Genomic DNA, 18,281 nt, shown 5'->3' with positions numbered 1-18,281 from the left:
GGAGTTCACACCTGTTTAGAAAAATAGACAATATTTATCTGAATAAAACAAGAACAAACTGATAAAAATCTAACATAAACAAGTCAAACTATCATGTTTCAAAGATTAAGCAAGTTTAGTCCGTAGACATCAATGGATTTGTTCGTTTACGCACAAAGTACCATAGATGTGTTAAAATTCAAAGATGGTGCAAGGCACTGGAGGTGAGGTGCCGAAAAAGCAAAGTGATGCACCCGTTCCTTACTACACGGGAGAGGTGATTCGCTGGTTCCTTACTGCTGGGCGGGCAGGTGATGCATCAGTTCTTTACTGGCAGGGGATGTGATGCATTGGTTCCTTACTGGCAGGGGAGGTGATGCGTTGGTTTCCTGACACACAGCCTTGGTTCCTTACTGTGGTGGGGTGTCGATGAAGAGTCGGTGTAGATGGACGATTCATTGAAAATCCAGATGCGGTGTGTCGATGTGACTCTGGCAATGCAGGCGCACCTACACCATACAAAAATATCTAGGAGTCAAAGGAAAAAGCTTTAAACACAGAAGACCCTATAAACGTGACACAGACAGGGTAGCATGCACCAAATTGGCTGGTAACACCACGTGTTGAGGTGAATTTCAGTGTACGTGATTCCTCTGTAGGGAAACACACAACCAAGGGTAGGTGAACATTTTCCCATCATGCAGGCGCTCCATCAATTTCACAGCCGCGATTCTTCATCTGCGAGCAGGCACTGCATCAGAGTCGCAGTGGGTGCCACGGATGTCGGTGTCATGGTACTGTGGATTCACGCAGCAGCAATTTTTCTGACATGCTGCAACGGTGAGCTGAGGCCTGTGGTGAAAGCCACCGTCGATACTTCTAGCGGGAACCACGATTCGGTGCAGGTAGTGATGATGCTGCGATCTTTTGCAGTGATGCTTTGAGAAAACAGGTGCTGGGAGTCAATGCATGGATTTTTTCTTTAAAATCACCAGGTTACACTTCCATGGGTCCAGGAACTGGATTTGGCACCACTTTGAAAGTCAGGACTATCAGCAGAAGCGCCCAGGCCCTGACATGTGAATACTTTGATGGCCTTGAGACCACTTTACAGGAGGCAAACACGCACAAGCTCTTGAATCACCTCGGAAGCAGGATACAGAAAGCGATGTCCACTCCTTTCACTCCCAGGACAGACGCAGCAAGCAGCAGGCCAGCACAACAAAGCAACAGGAAGAGTGGTAGTCCCTCCGACAACATCCAGCTCTTCTTCCTGGCCGAATGTCCTCAGTCCAGAAGTGTTCTGATTTTGGAGTGTCAGAGATCCAATACGTATACCCTTTTCTGCTTTTGAAGTACGCAAACTTCAAAAGAAAGTCTTTGTAGTGCACAGGACCCTGCCTTTCTCTAACCGGGCTCCAGACCTGGCTCCATGTGAGGACATGTACAGCTCTATTCAGGTGTCCGTGACAACTCCTGCCACCATTCTAGCTCAGGTAGGCCCATCAGCCTAATAATGGGCCATCAGGATATGCAGGGCACACCTAAGCTCCCTTTGTGTTACTGTCTAGAGTGAATGCACAAGAGACCAACTGCCAGACAACCCAAAAAAGGCCCACTTTCTAAAGGTGGCATTTTGAAAAACGCGATTTAAAAACCAACTTCACCAAAAGATGTATTTTTAAAATGTGAGTTCAGAGACCTCAAATGTGAGTGGCACAATCAGAGCTACAGGCCCACTAGTAGCATTTTATTTACAGGCCCTGGGCACACCTGGGGCACTGTACTAGAGACTTAAGAGTAAATCAAATATGCCGATCATGGATAAGCCGATCACCTATACATTTTAGACAGAGATCATATGCACTTTAGCACTGGTTAGCAGTGGTTAAATGTCCAGAGTCTTAAAACCAACAAAAACAAGTGAGAAAAAATAGGAGGATGAAGGCTAAATGTTTGGGAATAACCCTGCAAAAAGGGGCAGGTCCAACATGCAGGGAGAAATCTTCCTGTGAGTCTAAACAGTTGTTTTCTATTTAGAGAGAACAAGCTCCAACTATGGGAGTTTGCTTTTTCTCAACAAAATGTTTACAGAACAGACACCTTAAACCTGATGCCTGCTTGGCAAACCATCAGTCCAGTGAAGGGAGCTGCTGTAGATCTCTTGGCCTCTGCCACCAGCCGTTGCTTCCCCGGCAGGCCAGAAGCCATCTGCTAGGATCTAAATGATCCCCCGAATCTCCCCAGTCTCCTAGAAAGTGCTCATGTACTCCATGTACTTACCTACCTTCTTGCAAAAGCATCTGATTAAGGAATATCAATGTCACATACCCTGGCATTGGTCAGCCAGCTCACAATTGCCACGACCAATAATAATACATAATGGAGGGTACAAAAGAAGTTGCTCCTGATAAATACCTTTCATTGCACCTTTTGAGACTGAATGTATTTCTAGACTGATGGGGTCCTTTTGTGTGAATGCATGTGTCACATGCCGGTTTTAAAGCACAAAGTGATCAATGCTGGCATGGCAGCCTCAGGAGTGTTTCCTGGGTAGAAGTCTATGAGCAAAAGCAGCTGGTATGCACTCTGTAATCTAACTGTTCTTGTACACAATTAAATTATATAATTATTCAACAATTAACAAAATGCGTGCTCTAGGCGAAAAAGGTCCTGCTCGACCTTTTGTACTGAAAATAGAGGAAATATCCAGATATTGATCTGGAAAACCTGGAGCACTGCTCAACACACTCCACTGAGTGTAACTCACTGTATGCGAAATTCAGCTGGGGTGTTACTTAACAATTTATACAATTGAACAAAGTGATCAACAATTCAATAACACATATTGATTGAAGAGTCTTCAGACGAGATATGGATGCTTGGTTCTTTTAATTGTTTGTCGGAATTTGTTGGCTGTCACAAAATCCACAATGTTGGCATCATCAAATCAATTTAAAGCATTCCCAATGCATTTCAGGCTGTGTGTGCCCTTCATGGATGTTCCGAGTGTTAACGTCTTGCCGATACACTTCTTCAGAGCCGATTTCACCGAGAGGTTTTCTTCGCCTAGGCGTTTTTCTACTCCTGGCAGTCCTATGAGTGTTGACGGCTCACTCGACATACTATTCTTCACCCAGCCCCCCTGTATTTGCAGCCCGGGCTGCATCTGTTGACCGAAAATAGCTTCACGCTACAATTTTAAAGACCCCTGATGAAGGGCACACCCAGCCTGAAATGCATTGGGAATGCTTTAAATTGATTTGATGATGCCAACATTGTGGATTTTGTGACAGCCAACAAATTCCGACAAACAATTAAAAGAACCAAGCATCCATATCTCGTCTGAAGACTCTTCAATCAATATGTGTTATTGAATTGTTGATCACTTTGTTCAATTGTATAAATTGTTAAGTAACACCCCAGCTGAATTTCGCATACAGTGAGTTACACTCAGTGGAGTGTGTTGAGCAGTGCTCCAGGTTTTCCTGGGTAAAAGTGACATTTGGGCTGGTGTGTAAGATGAGGTAAGTAAATAAGTCGCCTAGTTCTTGCAAATAGGAGTGACACATGTTTCTCTTAAGGTTTGGTGGGCAGGTGGGCAGTGTTTTCAATCGCTGATGTGACCATTTCTGCCGGGTGGGGCAGTGGCATGCACTTGAGTAGGCCAGTTGTGACAGGATGGTCCAGCTGTGTGGATCGGGGTCCATGCACCTTGTTACCAACCTTATGTTTGGGGGTGTATTGACACAGGCCAGTGCATGCAGTGATCATGGTGGTTCAGTAGACAGGCCAAAATGACATATTATTTAATGTAGCAAATAATGTGCATGCTTTAAGCCCTACACTACATTTTCTAGTGCACTTTCTTTCGATTTATAGTATTCACATTGCTTTTGCTAAATAACAAAAGTCAAAGGTCTCACTTCATATTGCCTTCCTACTGCCGCCACACCCTTCCCTAAGCGCCATTGCCTGAGATCAGCATGGAGGTCTGAAAACTCTGCAAGAACATGTGGAATTTTCGGTCTGTGTCCCTTTTAGGAAGCATCTGTGTGGTACTCCTTTGGAATGCACACGAGTTGGATCAATCAACAGAGACCCAATACGTAAAATGGTGACTAACGAACATGAAAGGCTGAAATGTAATCCCTGCTTCAGCAGCTGATTTAGTTGTGTCAATCTGGGAAAATCGTTTTCTCTTTCTTCGCCTCACTTACCTTACCTGCCAACTTAAGGTTGTATAGAAACAGACTTTGCCCTTTATGAGTAACTATGAAAACTAGAATCTTAGGCTTACATTTATTTTAGACTTAAATTAATTAAATCATTGGAGTTAGTCCTCCGCCCAAAAAATCAGATTTTCAAAGTTCTTCTCTTATTTTTTCAAACCCTCTGGGAAGCAACTTTCTTGCTTAAGGTTAGTGCTAAAGGTTGGGTGTGGAGTATTGAATCAGCCCCTGAAACTAGGACACATGGTAAACAACTCACCATACTATACTATCTCCTAACATAACACATCATTACGTAACATAACCTAATACTACATGACACAACAAAACATAACAAAAATATATCATAATCTGATAATATCAGACCGGTGCCCTGTCGTACGTAGTTTACAGCAGCCTTAAAGTCTCACTCTTTCTCTCAACTTGCTCTGTCGTTCCGGATGTGCAGGCAGTGTGCACAGTAGCGCCTAGAGACTTGGAAATGCAGAATGCGCTATATTAGTGGTAGTTACTGTTTAAATGCGGCCAATCAATCAATCGTAAGTGTCGTCATGATCATACCATTAGACACAAAGCACCATGTTCCCATTTCATGTCACTTATGGAAGGAACTGAAATAGGACGGGCCTGAACCCTGCTTCTGTCAGCACCAGGCCGGCCTCGTCCCTCGCTCCAGAGGGGAATGCGTTCACAAGCGCCCTTTGTCTTCACACTTATCTATCTGCGAGCCACGCTCCCCATCCTGGGAGCCATGCCGTTCTCAGCGAAGTCACATCAAATGAGCCAGAACAACAAACCCCAAGTGAACAGTGATTTATTGTGAATTCGTGACATTTTTATAGTTCTCAAACCAATAACACAAGAAGAAAGAGCAGCCTGTGAGCCCCTGGCAGTGATATGTCTTCAAGGTCGGTGGAGCACAGAAACCTATTGGTTACTGATAACATGACTTCATACACACTCTCCCTCACACAGCTGCTGCGAGGGGGCGGTGAGCAGGTGCCTGATTAAGTTTGTTTAGTTGGTGTTTGAGTTTGGCAAAAAGAATCCTTCCTTTTAATTTTTCTCCCAAAATAATCTTCCACTTGAACACATTGGTCAAACATGGATCAAGTATTCTGTTTATTAAAACAATGTTACAGTTTACAGAGAAATAAACTGCACATGCAGACGGGTCTTGTGTCAGAGATTGGACATGGAGTGTTAATATTCTTTCAAACTTTGAAATAAGGACGCGCTGATTGAATCTGTAACTGCTAAGTAGAATTTAAGTGTGCGTTCTCGGTGCTTTGAATTATTCTGCAGTCATTTTTTCCATACTCTTAGTCATCGATAAAGAGGTTCTTGCTATTACTGTAAATTAAATGCACTTTAAATGATTATCTCTTACATTTGTCATAACAAGAATTTACATTTATGTCTTTCCTGCTCCTTAAGTGGGAATAGAGAAGCCATATAAATGTGCTAATTTATTGTGTACTATTTATTATATGGAGATAGTTTCTTGTCTAATCACAAGTCATTAAAATCAAATATTATTAGCAATAACCAGGGGGAAAAAAGGCTGGTGTTAGAAAAGCTGAAAATGAGCTAATAAAGGAATACGTTTGTTGTTCGGTAGAATGATTATTCCCTTTGAAGTATAATGTTTGGATAGAAACATTACAAAATCTAAGATGACAATATTATATGCCAATATAAACAATCAAATGTCGAATATACAGATTAAAGGTTATCGTCACCCATACAGATTGCATGTGGGCGGCCTTTGAGTCTGTTGTGTATTTTGTCTATCTATCAAAAGTTTAAAAAGGTTATTGCTTGTACTTTATATATGGACTAATGTTCTCCAAACTGTACATTAATAAGGATATTCCACGTGACCAATACTTTCCATGAACATATAGAGGTACGAGTCCAAAGGCAACATGCCTTGAGAAAGGCAAGGTGCTCTAAGATGACTTGCAAAGTACTTTTGTACGTGCAGTTGGGAGTATTGTATCACGTAACAAGTGGGCAGAGTGTTGCTGGCTGGGTAGACGCTGGCACATGAGCCTTGCCCCTTTCTCTCCTGTCTGAGAGAGCATTCAAGTGTTGGCGAAGGCAGCTGTGGTGAACAGACTTCCTTTCTCCCGTGGGGGAGGCCGCAGAAGAGCGAGTCGAGGAGACCTCTCCCCACAGCTGTAGAAAAGCAGGGTCTGTGTCGTCACCATTGAAGTGTAATATGTAACTACAAGCAATCAATGGAGTATTTCTTTTATTACAGGCATGCTGTAATATCATGGCGCATCTGTAATAAGAAAGAGATAGACACTCGTTTTTGAGGAGATGAGCAATTCCCATTAATAAAACTCAGGCACATGCATCAATGTTGGCTTTTGCGCTTTGTTAATTGCGATTTTTAAGGAATCGCAATTAAGGAATCACAAAAGACTATGCATGTAGAAATCGCTTAAAAAATAGTGACTTCTAAACATTCCTTAATTGTGACTTGCAAATTGCGACTCGCAATTAAGGAATACCTCCCCATTCATTAATGAATTGGAAGACATTCTCAATTTGTGATTCCCAATTAGAGAATCGCAAATTGAGAATGCAATTTCAAGGGTGCCAGGGTGTCAAAAGGGCACCCTGTTGCACCCCCCTGAAATTGATCTGTGCACATATGCTGTGCACACACATGCCCTAAGGGCATGTGTGTGCGCTACATGAAACTTTGAAAAATGCACAAGAGTGCATTTTTCAAAGTTTTTGCAAAATACCATGAAGTACAACTTCATGGTAATGTTTACTTTAATGAATTGCATTTAAGGAATCTCAATTTGCGATTCCTTAAATGCAATTGCAATTTAAGTAATCGCAATTTAGAGATTACTTAAATTGCGATTTTTGCATTTTGGATGATGCATCCCAAATGCAAAAATACCGGTTGCAAAGGGGCAGATTCTGAGAATCTGCCCGTTTGCGACCGGTTTTTCTTTTGATGCATGTGGCTGAATTAATTGGTTGTTTCACATGTTCAATCTGAATTGTCCTATGTAATGCTAGAAAGCGGTTCTTTGGATAGTAGAAACAGACAGGAGAGTAAAGAAAAATGTGGCACTTTGAACCTGCAGCACTTTGAGGAACTGGATGTTACTCCATTGCAACATGCACAGCAAATTCAGTGACCCGGTTAAGTGCAGAAGAGCACATGGTTATTGCGAACCATCTACATAAGTCTTCAAGTCCACACTTACATGCCTGAATGGAGACAAACAGCAATTAGTAAACGTGTACCTGGGTTGTTAACACAGCTTTTGGTCCATCTCTTGGCGTCCTTCATTGATACATTGTGTTTGCCGAGATTTCGAGATTATCCATGAAAGTTGGTTGAACATGCTTTTAAAGGAAATCCTCCCAGTGAGGAATGTACTGGAAATAGCACCCCACGGATCAAGCATGCAACTCACCTCAAGGTGGCCAATTAAAGCTAGAAATACAACATTTCTAACTTAGCACTTAACGTTGGTAGGTAGAATTTACTTTGTGTAGATTAAAACAATCTTTAGCCGTAAAACAACAACAGTAGTAAACTGATGAGTCCATACAGGATGAGTCTCTACACAGAAGGATAAACAAATTAATCTTAACTATTTGCTAGAATGTAAAATTAATTAGGACAAATCTATGATTAAAAATATTTGTAAAACTATTTCAAGCCAATAATAATCAATGCAGAGTATTATTAATGCACTTAAATATACACCTAAAACACTGACGAGTATGGACTATTGATGTATTAGTATCAGATTTAATACAGAATGAAATGCCTTTGTATGTCGTAGAAATGTATATGAAATGGTCTTAGTCTTGCACAATGAAGTGGAAGGTATGAAAAGAGTCACTAGAATCCTAACTGAATACAGTCACACATTTGCTGACACATGCTACTGGATCAGAGGGTAGTAAAGCTGGTTCTACTATGTCCCTCCATTGCCCAGGCCTGGCTGCTTGAGCAGAACAGATGAGGACCAATTTGGGTGCCCACGGGATGCAGCAAGTGTGCCCTATCTACCCCCACTAGCTTGTTAGGAATTAGGGTGGAGAAAGAGGGATAGGTATTTGGCAGGGCCATAGAAGTGACCCTAAACTTGCCCCTCGCCATGGTGTGCAGGGCATCTCAGAGACACTTCTGACTACGAACCTGCCCCCCCTTTTTGGGAGGGGCACAGGGCGGTCCACCGATTAGAAGTCTCCATGATTGCGCTTACAGAAGAACCCTCCCGCAAAAAAGACACAACTTATGAATAGCCACTACAGTTTTAAGTTAACCAATGTTCCTAAAGAGTAAATGCTTTGAGAGCAGGGATTCACTATGTAACAGAGTTTTACATTGGTTGAGAGCTAACTATAGGTGCAAGTCTATTATAATGCAGGATATATTGGGCATCCGCAAAAAGTACTTGGAGCCCGGCCTCAGTGACACCGTAGAGATTGCAGTGCGCTCTAGAGAAACCTTAGACAGGTTACTGTCAATTGAAGCAAGCGCTATCCACATTACCAGTACAGGAACCCAACTAGCCTTTTGTAACAGTAAAGGTCATGCTGGTGGGGATAAGGATGGTAAGGGACTGGCCTTTGAGCGAGGTAGATTCACTGTGTTGTCCAGGTTTCCCAGTTGCTTCAATGTTCTCTGTTCCTGCTTCAGACAAACCAGGCATTTGTTGATCCTGGTGGTAATGAGTTTCAAACAGATCCTGAGATTGAACAATTGGGAACCTCCAGTTACTCGCAGATCCTTTCTTGGAATCTTGCTGGGATACGTAATAAGTTGGCTGGTCCCTAATGGGATGATTTTATCGAATCTTTTAATCCTGCCTCTTTCAAGAGACCTGGGCTCTAGAACTGGTATATAGGTCTGGTTTTGTTACTTATTCAGTAAATGGGCTTCCCCCTTCATCCGGTCAGCCTTCTGGGGCCTTTTGATCTGAACTAAAATTTCAATATTGTGGGCTATTGTGCAGCTTGATACTGGGTCACCTGATATTTTTGGGATATCCATAAAGGTTTATAATGGGCTCACAACCTATAGCTCCAATATTTACAACCTTTGTGAGGCCATTAACACGAAATCTCCAATATTAAACATCTTGGAGAAACAGTTTGTGTCTTTGCCTCACAATTCCAAGCTTATTGTGGCACGCACGTTTCAAAACTACTAACGAGCCATTGGATTTTGTCACACTAATCATTGAATGTGAGAATGAGGTCCTGACTATCCCAGAATTCAGCTCACCCCCCATACCATCTGATTATTTTGTAGCAACACAAATGGCATTACTTACCATTGTTCACAGGTCACGTGCTTGCAATGGAAGATCCGTTTCTGATGCGGACAGTGCAGGCACGTTTTGCAGGGGCTCATCTAGGAGCAGAATCAACTATATAACCCTGTCCCTTAGCTTTTGCAGCTGGATGGTGGACTTTTGTGTAATTGAAAGATCAGAGAGCGACCATAATGGGTTGCATTCAACAATGAAAGAGTGGTTTTTAGATGTCTCTGAGTCGGCTAGTGTATATGAGAATGTATTTGTTTCAAATTCCTAGAGAGTCCTTAACTGGCCAAAATTACGCTCTTCCCCACAGTGGCTTCCTTTAATATATGATCCTTTTGGGTTCAGCTCTTTCTCCCTATGAGGATGATTCTTGGACCTGGCCCTTTTGGCAGGTTCACCCCGAAACTTTTTGCTTTTTCCTAGCCTGTTTCTGTGATCTGGTGTTGGTGATTTTAGGCCTCTGCGCACTTTTTTTACTGTGGTACAGTGTAAAGTGTGTGAGCTCTCTGTGTATGTGTGGTGAGTGACCTGCCCTCCCATAGGAATGAATGGGGACTATGTATGCCCATGGTAGTTCCTGATGTGTGGGGAGTGCAGGGTCGAGTTTGGTATGTGCGAACTCGTGAGATTGAATGCTGCGCAATGGTATATGCGGCATGAGTGTGTCTAGCGTAGAAGTGCCACTTCTAGAAGTTGGCATATTTGTGTAATTTGTGCCTGGCGTGTGATTGGCTGGTGAGCCTGGCCCAGAGTGCCTGGGCCTGCTTGTGGATTGACTGTCTGGATTGAGGATGACAGGGGCCGGGGAGCCCCCAGGAGGTTGTCTGAGTCAGCCCGTGGATGAAAGGCTGCATCTGCTGCCAGGGAAGTGGGAGGAGATAGCACCTGGGAGTGAATTAGGCTGTGCCTGCCTGCCACAATGCTGGCTCCACCTCCCCGCTGGGCGACTGTCACCTCTGTCCCTGATACTGAAAGGACTTCCCTATAACCAGTTCTAGCTGGTTCTCACACTGCCTGCACAAAGACTTCAAAGACTTTTCTCTGTATACGAAGGGGCTGTGTCCCCTTCCAAAATGATCTTGTTTTTCGACTTGAATCTGCCAGGTGGCGTGCTGTTGCTTGGGCCCAGGGGAATCCCTGGGCCCTGCCCAGCCCCTGGACACCTGATGGACTTTCCTTCTCTGGGAGCTGCTGTGCTCCACCTTAGGTCCTGGACTGCTGAGGTCCTAGACCCCTGAAGGACTTGCTGGAATTGTGGACCTTTACTTTTCCCTAGCGCTGGGAGTGCTTTGCTCTCACCCCTAGCGCCTGGTAGCGCTCTATTTGCCTTTAGCGCTTGAGAGCGCTTTATTTTTGGTCCTAGCGCTGGTAAGCGCTTTTGTGCACAGCCGGTGCACACCCGGCATTGGCCCGCATTTTGCGTGGGGAGCGACGCGGGAGCCCACTCCGCTATTTTGCCGATTTTCATGCCCCTCAATCGAGTGCCCACCTCGATTTATATTGATATTTGAAACCGGAGCCCACCCGGCATTGCCCCGTGTATCAACGCCGCAGCACCGGGCCGAGAGGAAGCAGCCGCCGACATCACGGAAAGGCCGCGCTGGGATTGGCCCAGCCGACGGAGATTCCCCTTGCGTCATCCTGGGACCGCGCAGGGATTGGCCCGACCTCGAGGGCTTCCCCGTGCTCCTGCCCTGTGAGGAGGAAGACTGCGGCGCTCGCGGGCTCCCATGAGGAGAGGAGAGCCCCGCACCGAAAGAAGGCCGGCCGCAGCAGAGACGGAGCAGCCGAGGCTCCGTAGAAGGCGAAGAGCGAACTTCCTAGAAGCAGCCGGTGAGTGCCATGCCTGGGAGAGGCTCCCGGGGCCCTTGCATCTGTGTTCCGAGTCCAAGGGAAGGACTCCACCATTCTGGGGGCATTTTTTTTTGGTCCGAGTCCCCCAGAGAGGGACTCCAACGGCGGCCATTGTGATTACGAGCCTGAGCGGCTCTAGAGGGGCTCTTGAGTGTCCACATTGTGTTTAAAAGCCTGCGAGGCTCAGACCCGGCCGCAGTTATTCTTCGAGTCCCCAGAGGGAGGCCTCCAACGTGCGGGCCTATTTGTGCGAACCCAGAGAGGCTCGTGGGGGCATATTCGTTGAGCCCTGCGAGGCTCCCAGCCCCTATTTGTTTTAGAGCCCAGTGAAGCTCTTGGGGACAGAAAATTCACAGAGCCAGGTGGCTCCAACGCCCCTCAGCTGACTGAGAGCCTGTGTGGCTCAAACCCCTGCGGCGCAGTTTGTCTAGGGCCAGTGAGAGCCCTTGCCGCAGTTTGAAGTTCCCAGCTGCCCAGCAATTAGTGGGCAGCTGCACCGTTTAGGCGCTTGGGATTGTCCACAGGTGCCCAGCAAGTAGTGGGCACCTGCACCGTTTAGGCCCCTGACATTGAGACACAGGGCGACCTAGCCCCAACAAGGCCAGTTGGCCTAGGGACTGCCACAGGTGGTGGCTTATGTAGGTTTTGCGCAATTGTGTGGTTTTTCCTTGCACCTCTGAATGTTTTAGGCATCATGTGTCTTTGCGCTATTGAGTTGTGTTTTCCTTCCTGGCACCTCTGAATGTTTTTGACGCATCATGTGTCTTGTTATTACACCACCTCCGCCTTGTACAGAACCACCTCTCCTTCAGAAAGCAACTCAAAACTTGGATATTCGATAAGTACTATACCCCCCCTCCCCGAAGCGCCTTGAGACCCTCTGGGCGAGTAGTGCGCTATACAAATCTCTGAAATCTCTGAACTTGAACTTGAATACAGAAGTTATTTTTATATAACCTTGTGTGGAGTTCCTTTTGTGGTGTGCCTAGTATGATTGTTGCTGTTGTGTGCTGGCGCAAATGCTTTACACATTGCCTCCGAGTTTAGCCTCACTGCTCGTGCCAAGCTACCAAGGGGGTGAGCAGGGGTTATCTTGGCGTGTGACTTCCTTGCCCTGACTAGAATGGTGGTTTCTGCCTGGCTTTGGCGTCAGCCTTAGCCTACCAGAAATAGCCAGGTCTAACATTGTTGGTCAGTGGTGCGGATTTAGACTTGTGTTTGCGCAGTGCCACAGCGACAGCTGGCTACATTACACAACTCTGCATTTGTTAGATAGTCACATGTTTTAGATTTTTGTTTGTGATTTTGTTTTTCCTCAAGAGTGTCATTTTCAAATGGTGTTTCCTGCGCTTTTATGTTTAGTGGCAGATGAGAGAAAATGACAAGGCGGGACGCCAGTAGAGGGGGAGGTTCCCATAGATTAGGAATCCTTTGCTGGGTCCAGTGTCCAATCCCTGTTCCTGTTCCTGTGTGGGTAGATGGAAGAGAGGGAGTGTGGAGGAGGAATGGCTTGCTTGGGAGGGTGGTTATCCCCTGAGTGCAGTATGGTAGGATCCAGTGGTGGTAGCTAAAATATGTCCAGTGTGTGAAGTCCCATTCCCAGTTCCCAGAGTATGGTGCCTGGTGCTCAGTAAGATGGGTACAGGTTGAGAGTCAGGGGCAGTGAGGAACTGTCTCACCAGTCTGGAGGGGGAATGTGTGGATGAGTGCTGTGTTGAACTGGAGGAGTTGGTGTGAGTTTTTTTAAGGAGCTTGCACATGAGGTGTACCTCTGGTGGTGTGCAGGAGGTCCTGCAGAGGCACTGGATAAGAAGGTGGATTTCTGGCGGTGTGCTAGATGTCTTGCAGAGACATTAGGGAGTGATTCTAAAAATAGTGGCTTGTGTATCTGATGATCCTGTGTAGGTGAAGAGGTTCATGTGTAACCCAGCTAGGTCCCATTAGGATGGTAGGGGTGAAGGGGCTCACGTCCTGTCTCAGTGGAGGCGGAGTGAGTGTGGGACGGTGTGTCCCACGTTGGCCCGAAACCCTATCTCAGGGCCTGGAGGGTTCCTTAAGGGAGCGCCAGGTCAAGCGGCCTAGGCTGTACTTACAGGTCATTTGAGGAGGATCTTCCTGTGTCTAGAGGACGGGGAGTGTCTGTAACCAGAACTCCGGCGGTCCTGGTGTTGAGGGGTACCGCTCCTAAGTGGAGGGTGCAGAACTTTGGAAGGGGGTGCAGAGGGACGGTGTACTTCTGGCCCAGGTGCAACCTGAGAGTTTAGATCCTAGGTTGGGAGATTAGGAAACTTCCAGGTCAAGAAGGAATCTCTGCCAAGGTAGATCAGCTGAAGAGACTGAGGGGGCTGCCCTTGCTGTGTGATCTGGGGCTCACCTGCAGTTTGTTGTTTCCACTAAGGTAGAGGAAAGGGGATTTTGCTGTGTGCTGTGTCCCCCCACCTGCTTGAAGAAGAACTGTGCTGTGTGCTTTGTACCTCAGAAGTGAAATAGTTTCCAGGTGATAGACCAGTGATGGAGTTAGGTCCTGATCTGGTAGGAGAGTTGTGTTCTGGTGAGTGCTTCCCTGTGAGGGTGCGGAAACCCAGAAGTAGAGGTAGGGTGGGGCATTCTTGGCCGTGACCTCTGGTCAGCCTGAGGGTGTGGTCCCTAGGTTGTTGGATCAGTGGTAGTTGTAGCTACACTGAGAGGGAGAGTGGAGAATGGCTAATGTGTGCCAGGGGTAACTGCCCCCCACTCTGTGGATTGGTTAGGACCTGTGATATTTGGATGGCCTAGGGCCTGGTCCTGGCTGGGGATGACTAGTGTGTACCAGTGGGGTATCCTAGTTGGGTCAGAGAGTTCTTGTTTGGAGGGAACCATGTAGGTTCAGAGTGGTGAAAAACTGGAGGGTGTCCCTGCTGTGCGGGCCCGTGTCCGTGTTTTGTCGCCCAAAGCAGTGAAGCCCATCAGTGGAGTGATTGGTCTACCCTGCGGTTTGGCTGGAAGGGGGTTGTGTTGGACCTGGCCCTTTTGGCAGGTACACCCCGAAACTTTTTGCTTTTTCCTAGCCTGTTTCTGTGACCTGGTGTTGGTGATTTTAGGCCTCTGCGCACTTTTTCACTGTGGTACAGTGTAAAGTGCGTGAGCTCTCTGTGTATGTGTGGTGAGTGACGTGCCCTCCCATAGGAATGAATGGGGAATATGTATGCCCATGGTAGTTCCTGATGTGTGGGGAGTGCAGGGTCGAGTTTGGTATGTGCGAACTCGTGAGATTGAATGCTGCGCAATGGTATATGCGGCATGAGTGTGTCTAGTGTAGAAGTGCCACTTCTAGAAGTTGGCATATTTGTGTAATTTGTGCCTGGCGTGTGATTGGCTGGTGAGACTGGCCCAGAGTGCCTAGGCCTGCTTGTGGATTGACTGTCTGGTTTGAGGATGACAGGGGCTGGGGAGCCCCCAGGAGGTTGTCTGAGTCAGCCTGTGGATGAAAGGCTGCATCTGCTGCCAGGGAAGTGGGAGGAGATAGCACCTGGGAGTGAATGAGGCTGTGCCTGCCTGCCACAATGCTGGCTCCACCTCCCCGCTGGGCGACTGTCACCTCTGTCCCTGATACTGAAAGGACTTCCCTATAACCAGTTCTAGCTGGTTCTCACACTGCCTGCACAAAGACTTCAAAGACTTTTCTCTGTATAAGAAAGGGCTGTGTCCCCTTCCAAAATGTTCTTGTTTTTCGACTTGAATCTGCCAGGGGCGTGATGTTGCTTGGGCCCAGGGGAATCCCTGGGCTCTGCCCAGCCCCTGGACACCTGATGGACTTTCCTTCTCTGGGAGCTGCTGTGCTCCACCTTAGGTCCTGGACTGCTGAGGTCCTAGACCCCTGAAGGACTTTGCTGGAATTGTGGACCTTTACTGTTCCCTAGCGCTGGGAGTGCTTTGCTCTCACCCCTAGCGCCTGGTAGCGCTCTATTTGCCTTTAGCGCTTGAGAGAGCTTTCTTTTTGGTCCTAGTGCTGGGGAGCGCTTTTGTGCACAGCCGGTGCACACCCGGCATTGGCTCGCATTTTGCGCTGGGAGCGGTGCGGGAGCCCACTCCGCTATTTTGCCGATTTTCATGCCCCTCAATCGAGTGCCCACCTCAATTTATATTGATATTTGAAACCGGAGCCCACCCGGCATTGCCCCGTGTATCACCGCCGCAGCACCGGGCCGACTGGAAGCAGCCGCCGACGTCACGGGAAGGCCACGCTGGGATTGGCCCAGCCGGCGGAGATTCCCCTTGCGTCATCCTGGGACCGCGCAGGGATTGGCCCGACCTCGAGGGCTTCCCCGTGCTCCTGCCTTGTGAGGAGGAAGAATGCGGCGCTTGCGGGCACCGAAAGAAGGCCGGCCGCAGCAGAGACGGAGCAGCCGAGGCTCCAGGGAAGGCGGAGAGCGAACTTCCTAGAAGCAGCCGGTGAGTGCGTTGCCTGGGAGAGGCTCCCGGGGCCCTTGCATCTGTGTTCCGAGTCCAAGGGAAGGACTCCAACGTTCCGGGGGCATTTTTGTTTGGTCCGAGTCCCCCAGAGAGGGACTCCAACGGCGGCCATTGTGATTAGGAGCCTGAGAGGCTCTAGAGGGGCTCTTGAGTGTCCACATTGTGTTTAAAAGCCTGCGAGGCTCAGACCCGGCCGCAGTTATTCTTCGAGTCCCCAGAGGGAGGGCTCCAACGTGCGGCGCCTATTTGTGCGAGCCCAGAGAGGCTCGTGGGGTTATATTCGTTGAGCCCTGCGAGGCTCCCAGCCCCTATTGGTTTTAGAGCCCAGTGAGGCTCTTGGGGACAGAGAATTCACAGAGCCAGATGGCTCCAATGCCCCTCAGCTGACTGAGAGCCTGTGTGGCTCAAACCCCTGCGGCGCAGTTTGTCTAGGGCCAGTGAGAGCCCTTGCCGCAGTTTGAAGTTCCCAGCTGCCCAGCAATTAGTGGGCAGCTGCACCGTTTAGGCGCTTGGGATTGTCCACAGGTGCCCAGCAAGTAGTGGGCACCTGCACCGTTTAGGCCCCTGACATTGAGACACAGGGCGACCTAGTCCCAACAAGGCCAGTTGGCCTAGGGACTGCCACAGGTGGTGGCTTATGTAGGTTTTGCGCAATTGTGTGGTCTTTCCTTGCACCTCTGAATGTTTTAGGCATCATGTGTCTTTGCGCTATTGATTTGTGTTTTCCTTCCTGGCACCTCTGAATGTTTTTGACGCATCATGTGTCTTGTTATTAAACCGCTGAATGTTTAGGCGGTATACAACCTTTACAACGAAACTTTTTCAACGAACTACCATTACAACGCAACTTTTACAATGCAAACTATTACAACGCATTGCGCTGGGGGGCGCTCTAGGATAGGGAATAGGTTAATTTACTATCCAATAACCTTCCCTAGTGTCCACGGGGACTGGAGTTGGAATAGTAAATTAAACTATTCAGTATCTAACACCCAAAAGCACTATGCGTTGTAATGGACTGCGATGTAAAAACCTCATTGTAAAGGCAGGCGTTGTAACAGCCTGCGTTGTTACGTCATACATCCGTTTTAGGCATCATGTGTTTTCTTTCCCTGCACCTCTGAATTTATTTTTATGCATCATGTGTTCTTTCTTTCCTTACACCTCTGAATGTTTTATGCATCATGTGTTTACCTTTTTCCCTACACCGCTGAATGTGTTTATGATGCATCATGTGTAATGTGTTCTTGCTTCTACCCCTAAATGTATTTTATTCTTAGGTGGTTGTGTTTTGCCTAGTATAGTTATACTAGAGAGGTTATGTGTCCATGCGTGATCTAGGCCTATGGTTATTAGTATTGCGTAGTGTGTACTTACCTGTTCCCAGTAGTTACTGGATGTGATCTATAATTGTTAATTTGTGCTACAGTGATTTTATATCCTTTTATTCTAATTTCTGACAGTATTTCTATTTCTAAGAGTGTTGATTCTGACAGTGGCCCATGTGGCCCTGTCTTGTAAATAATCCCTTGTGAATATTGCTCGTGCCAGTTGGCACAATGTACATCTGTGATTTCTATCTGATGTGATTTTGACAATACAGAAGTTATTTTTATATAACCTTGTGTGGAGTTCCTTTTGTGGTGTGCCTAGTATGATTGTTGCTGTTGTGTGCTGGCGCAAATGCTTTACACATTGCCTCCGAGTTTAGCCTCACTGCTCGTGCCAAGCTACCAAGGGGGTGAGCAGGGGTTATCTTGGCGTGTGACTTCCTTCCCCTGACTAGAATGGTGGTTTCTGCCTGGCTTTGGCGTCAGCCTTAGCCTACCAGAAATAGCCAGGTCTAACAATGATGCTTTGTATGCAATCCCTATTGTTAACATTCATAGTCATCTGTTTGATTCTCTAAGTCATCTTTTAGAGGTCTAGGTGGAAGCTGACACTTTTAGGGAAGTCCTCCCCAAGCCTTTTCCTTGGTTTACCAGGGAATGCAGAGATGCAAAAACCCTCCTTAATCTGCAAATATTTAAACAAGAAATGGGCCAGAAGTTTATAGGCCAGTCTTAAATTTTCAAATGATTTATTACCTATATCATTATATAAATCGCCCAAGCACTTTACTCCATAGTTCACCCAAATGTTACCCGCTTGATCCTGAAACACCTCAGGAAAAGTGGGATTCCCCCACAATGGGTAGTTTTTTATGGAATATCGGTAGATTGCACCTAGTGGACATTGCTTGCCAAATATATACAATATCCTTAACAATCTTAAATTTCACCCTTTTAAAATAGTTTGGATCTCTAATTCCATATAAAAATGTATCCCTCTGGTTCCCCAGCATGAACGCGAACACAGAATCAGTATGATCTAGACCAAGCAAACTACGAAAACGGCCCGTAAAAGCAGCCCAGAAATAGACTTTGAAATCTGGGAAGCCCAGCCC

This window comes from Lissotriton helveticus, chromosome 12 (assembly GCF_964261635.1).
Source record: "Lissotriton helveticus chromosome 12, aLisHel1.1, whole genome shotgun sequence".
In the NCBI taxonomy this organism is placed as follows: domain Eukaryota; kingdom Metazoa; phylum Chordata; class Amphibia; order Caudata; family Salamandridae; genus Lissotriton; species Lissotriton helveticus.
Note: the sequence above shows the minus strand (reverse complement) of the source record.